The following is a 6000-nucleotide window of genomic DNA, read 5'->3' as shown; positions in this document are numbered from 1 at the left end:
AAACAGTAAAACATGGAACTTAAATTTTGCAAGAGGAAATAGATTTTGAAAATTATTTTTTCTTAAATTTGAAAAACTCAAAAATCATTCATCTGATCATAATGAAACTAATATGCAATAATACTTATAGCAAGGGGATGAAATGTACAAAATATGAAGTTTCTACCTTAAAAACTGTATAAAATAGAAATTACACCCATTACCCTCCCTAAGTAGTGGGTGACATAAATAGATTGCAATCGTTTCCTTTCAAATATACCTGTTGTAAAAAACCTGAATTATCACACTCATCTATACCATTGGGTATATGCATCTTATTAGCTGACATTCCCCCTCATTTTAATATAGGAGAGACTGTTGTACCTTGAAACACTTTTACATTTTTTTTTTTCATTTTGGGAAATGACATTTTTTAATAAAAAAATGCTTGAAATAATTATTAAAAATTCCTTTACAACTTCCTGTATGTATTTTCCTGTTTTACGGATCTATTAAGGATGGAAAAAATAAAACGAAGGGATATATAAAGTGTTCGAAAGTACAACAGGTTTATGTACCTTGCAACATACACCGTTATTCCATCAATATGTCCATACCTGTGGCGTAACGGTTAGCGCGTCTCTTCGCGAAACCAGGTGGCCCGGGTTCGATTCCCGTTCGGGGCAAGTTACCTGGTTGAGGTTTTTCCGGAGTTTTCCCTCAACCCAAATGTGAGCAAATGCTGGGTAACTTTAGGTGCTGAATCCCGGACTCATTTCACTGGCATTATCACCTTCATCTCATTCAGACGCTAAATAACCTAAGATGTTGATACAGCGTCGTAAAATAATCTACTCCATCAATATGTTTTGTACACTAAGCGAAGTATACGATTGTATGTTATTGAAAGTCATATTACACATCATAGAAGTTTGTAACATTTTTAACTCCACAGAAATACTACTGGGGAATGCAGACAATAAACAGTTTTATGCAATCAGAATATTATGAAATATACAAAATCAATAAAAAGGTTAAATTATGAACGAAGTGATTATGATATTCATTTTTAAATGGAATCAACACCATGTAATTTACTAAAGTTACACTCAATGTCTTATTATGAATAAACATACAGTATTGATCAAATAATTTATTTATTTATTCTGGTGTAGTTAAGGCCATCAGGCCTTCTCTTCCACAACACCAGGAATACAAATACAATAACAGAAATAAAAAGGAAAAAAAAACACTATAAACGAAGTAAAGTCACACAAAAATATACACAGGTTGCAGTCACACAAACTTTAAATGAGTGATTAAGTATAATTAATTGTATCCTAATTAACTAACATAAACAAGAAACTTGCGATTTTAATCTGGAGTAAAAAAAACACAAATCGACACTTCTAGCAATATCTAAAAAGCATTAAACAAGACAAAATTTTCCAATTTAATTTTGAATTGTGATAAAGTCCGGCAGTCCCTGACATCATTAGGTAGCGAATTCCAGAGACGAGGTATTTCTACAGTGTACGAGGATGAGTATAGAGACGTTCTATGATGAGGGATAATAGCACTATTATTAGAAAATAACTGCAGTATTGAGATGTAGGGACACCATTAAATTAATGAAAGTTGTAACAATAACAAATGAATAAAGAATATTAATATAGTTGAGAAATTGTTGGGGGATGGAATTTGAAGCCCTGTCCCGAATATGCAGTATTCATCCCAACAGATGGCTTAACTGTTATATATAAATTTTATTAATAATGAAGACAATAACAATCGCAGTTTTTAAATGCTGACTGTAAGAGAGTAATACATTTTAATCAGCTCCTTTCTGACATCAAGAGCAAGCTGTGAGCACATCTACTTACAAGAATTTCCACAAATCTTTTTCTGAGACGAAATACCGTGATAAAATTCCAAGATAAACTATAGTGGCAAAACACAAGATAGACCAACTAATACTAGGTAAAGTGTAAATTAAAATACAACTAATAAAATACTGCAAAAATAACAGACAGGAACTCACATTACTTGGGGGATCTTTCGCACTAACTTGCGGCTTCGTCTTCCTTGTTGTATACTCAAGACAGCGACTTTCGTGACACATCTTTCCACTTATTAATATTAATTTTTCTGAATCCTTTTTTTCCTCTAGATTTATTTAGCCGGTCAATATCTAACGTAGAAATCGTCACTGTCTTGCAGTCGTCCATTTTACGTAATAGATCAACCGAAACCTGATACATAGAGTTCAAGTAACCAGTAGTCGTAAAGAGAACAAACTCCCGTGCAATAACTCCCGATACGATGTAAACAACTGGATACGTTAGAAGTGACTAGTGACATAGATCGTTGTTCCAACCAAGAAATGCATGCTTGTAACTCGTGTAGAAGCGCCTCTGATACAAATATTGAGAAACAATTTTTGTGACAGTTGTGTAAGGCTATATAGAGCATTATTCCATTAACAACTTGATTTTGAAAAATTGTAACATAGACCGTTATTCGGCCCATCGCTTCAATTGTGTCTAAACTTATGGTCGTAATATGTATTTTTTCTTACGTAAAATTTGTTGTTGTAAGATTAATTTCACTACATTTGCACCTGCTATAAAGCCATGCTTAGCAGGACCACAAATTGTATATTTCATATATTTCATTGCTTCTAAATAATTAGAAAATAAGAAAAAGAAAAATTCTATAACGTGGTGTGTATAGGATACCCAAAAGCCTCGCACCATTTAGCCTGTTGCTAATAATATTGTGACAGCGACGTGAGATTCGAACTCACGACCAGCGTCCCGCAAGAAAGCAGATCGCGCGGGGACGGCGCGCGGCGGAGAGAAGTAAGGGGAAAGGGCCTACGCAGCGAGAGAGTGGAGAGGGAGTTTGCGCGCGCATCTTCTGCTTGCCTAGAGAGGCCGAGAAATCCGTCGAAGTGGAAGACTCGCGAATTCGAACTTTCGAGGCTACGTCGCTGTGGTTATAAATTACGGTCTCGAAGGAACGACAGCAGTTTTCAGTTGATTAGTCAGCCAGTCAGTGAGAAAGCCAGAGCAAGCAAGCCAGTCTTGTGTACCGGAGTTCGACTCGAGTGTGCGTCCGCAACTGCATCAGCTTCCGAAGGCCTGAGTTCGAGTGCAGTGGACCGCAGTTGGAGGGACCTGAGTTCGAGTGCAGTGGACCGCAGTTGGAGGGACCTGAGTTCGAGTACAGTGGACTGTCTCTGAAGGTCTGTGGTTCGAGATACTGTGAACTCGAGTGACTGAGCTAGAAGAACTGTGAACTGAGAACTGATAGTTCTGATTTGTAAATAGTGCTTTGTAAATATTAGTTAAGATAAACAGTTCATTGTTGTTCGTACTAGTCCAAGTAAATTGTCATTGCCGTCAGTGGAGTGCTATAACGAATACTGTGTTGAGTGAAAATCCAATTGTTGACGAGAGCGTTTAAGGTGAATTGTAGAAAGGAAGTATTGTTGTGACGAATAAATTACATTGTTGTTACTAATAAAATTTACAATATTAATCTAAGTGACCAGAGTTTAAACTGGCAGCGTACAAACTAATGTGACCTCAGAAGGGTTCGAACACACGACTCTCTTTCCCTTCGCTCGAAACACGTTAATCTGGTGTGTTCAGTGCCTGAGATACGCTCACAGACTTGAAATGAAAGATAATATTGACTTTGTGAAATAACGTACTGGTATTATATCGTATTTCTTCCTGTGACGCGTCTGTTGAAATTGCAATATCGTTGATATTAAACTTCACCTGCTTTATCCCACAACTTCATTACACGTGATTTATAGTGATTTTGCTGGGAATAAGATCCAGGTGGCGGTGCGATCGTCTGGGACCGATTGTGGCATTATCCGCCGCAACAAGTTCAACGAGGATCATAGGCCTACAGTTCGGGGGTGTGCATTGTCCCTAAATGCGAGGAGGGATTCGACTCGACGCTGGAAATGCTTTTGTTTTAAACCGGTCATGTTGCTTCACATAAGAACTACGAGCTTGTTAATGAAGAGGGTGAAGCAATTTAGAGTTTTGTTTGTCGTATTGACAAGGGATTAATTAGGAAGTGCTTGTGTAAAAAGGGAACTCGGGAAGTAGATCGTGACAAAAATAATTAAAACGTGATGATGGAAAATAATTGAAAGCGCAATTGAAGTGAGGAAGTAAGTAAAAAGTTAACAATACAGGGATAAAAAAGGGAAATGAGTGAATGACGAAGAAAACATGCAAATGTGAAACAAACAAATATAGAGTGTTTCAAAAATAAACGACATACTTCAGGTGTAAGTTTCTCATATGCAGAAAATACAAATAATACAGGATGTTTCAGAAGTGATGGTAACAAATTAGGAGATACTGACTTACTTACTGGCTTTTAAGGAACCCGGAGGTTCATTGCCGCCCTCACATAAGCCCGCCATTGGTCCCTATCCTGAATAAGATTAATCCAGTCGTATCATCATATCCCACCTCCCTCAAATCCATTTTAATATTATCTTCCCATCTACGTCTCGGCCTCCCCAAAGGTCTCTGGCCTCCCAACTAACACTCTATATGCATTTCTGAATTCGCCCATACGTGCTACATGCCCTGCACATCTCAAACGTTTAGATTTAATGTTCCTAATGATGTCAGGTGAATAATACAATGCGTGCAGTTCTGTGTTGTGTAACTTTCTCCATTCTCCTGTAACTTCATCCCTCTTAGTTCCAAATATTTTCCTAAGTATCTTATTCTCAAACACCCTTAACCTATGTTCCTCTCTCAAAGTGAGAGTACAAGTTTCACAACCATAAAGAACAACCGGTAATATAACTGTTTTATAAATTCTAACAGCAGACTGGATGATAAAAGCTTTTCAACCGAATAATAATAGGCATTTCCCATATTTATTCTGTGTTTAATTTCCTCCCGAGTATCATTTATATATTTTGTTACTGTTGCTCCCGGGTATTTGAATTTTTCGACCTCTTCAAAAGATAAATTTCCAATTTTTATATTTCCATTTCGTACAATATTCTCGTCATAATTTAGGGATGAGAAGCAAAAATGAAGAGAAGCAAAATAGTACCATTAAACATTTCAATTTTTTTATTTATTTAACTAGCTAGCTAGTGAGTACAAATTAAAATTATAAAACAAAAATGTTTCTAGCCGCTACCGTAAGAGCCAGGTTTATCGCTTGTGTTTATTTGACAAGGCAACAATGAATGCGGGTCTAACGTTATTTTTAACGGTTATTTTTCTTTCAGTTTTCATTGCGACGTTGTTGTAGCTAGCTAAATGTTTCATATCGCAACATATCAGTACAACCAAACACAAAAATGCATTTTGCAAGGCTACTGGGAAGAATATTTCATTGCTTGCAACAGTAATTGCAACATCGAGCCGAAAATCTCAATTTGCATTCGATTTATGTAAAGCTTTTCTTGCTGCCGAAATCCCTTTGTGGAAAGTGCAAGGTTGTGGGTCTAGTGCAAGGTTTTTGTAATTGCCTAATTTAGCTATTTATGATGCCTTTTTGTGTGGCTATTTTAATAATACCTGAACTTCCGGTCTCTGTTTATAAGTAAAGTATAATTATTTAGATATTAAATATAATCACTGTTCAACATATGAAGAGAAAATCAATTCAGAAACTAGTTTGAAAAAACTCAAATTATTAATTATTCCTTACCCAGTATTACGTTTAATAGCGAATGTAATTTACTGTGTCTGTTGAATTAGGTAATTGTGCATTTGTCCGAGAGGTTCTAATATCGGCGGGAAGAAAATTTCAGATTCGAAAGGTGTAGATTGTGAATGATTGAGAATAACAGCATGTTCTGTCCTTAGGTTTAAGAATAATAGTTTCTTGTTGAGACCGGATGCCAAAGTAGTGAAGAGAGAGAGAGAGAGAGAGATTCTGAAGCCGACATGACAGGTGAAATGGACAAGAATGTGCATGATTAGATACAGCAGCGAGAGTGAATGTAGTTTTCTGGGGTTT

The 6000-nt window shown here is 36.4% G+C and overlaps 1 protein-coding gene across 1 annotated transcript in view; it reads left to right on the top strand.

The window, feature by feature from the left end:
• The window catches only part of LOC138694979 (LIM domain only protein 3-like), a 262976-nt gene that overhangs the window by 19817 nt on the left and 237159 nt on the right, over positions 1–6000 (top strand). The gene's annotated exons all lie outside the window — the stretch shown is intronic.

The sequence above is a fragment of the Periplaneta americana genome, chromosome 2 (assembly GCF_040183065.1).
Source record: "Periplaneta americana isolate PAMFEO1 chromosome 2, P.americana_PAMFEO1_priV1, whole genome shotgun sequence".
Classification (NCBI taxonomy): domain Eukaryota; kingdom Metazoa; phylum Arthropoda; class Insecta; order Blattodea; family Blattidae; genus Periplaneta; species Periplaneta americana.
Note: the sequence above shows the minus strand (reverse complement) of the source record. Positions and strands in the feature narration are given on the sequence as shown.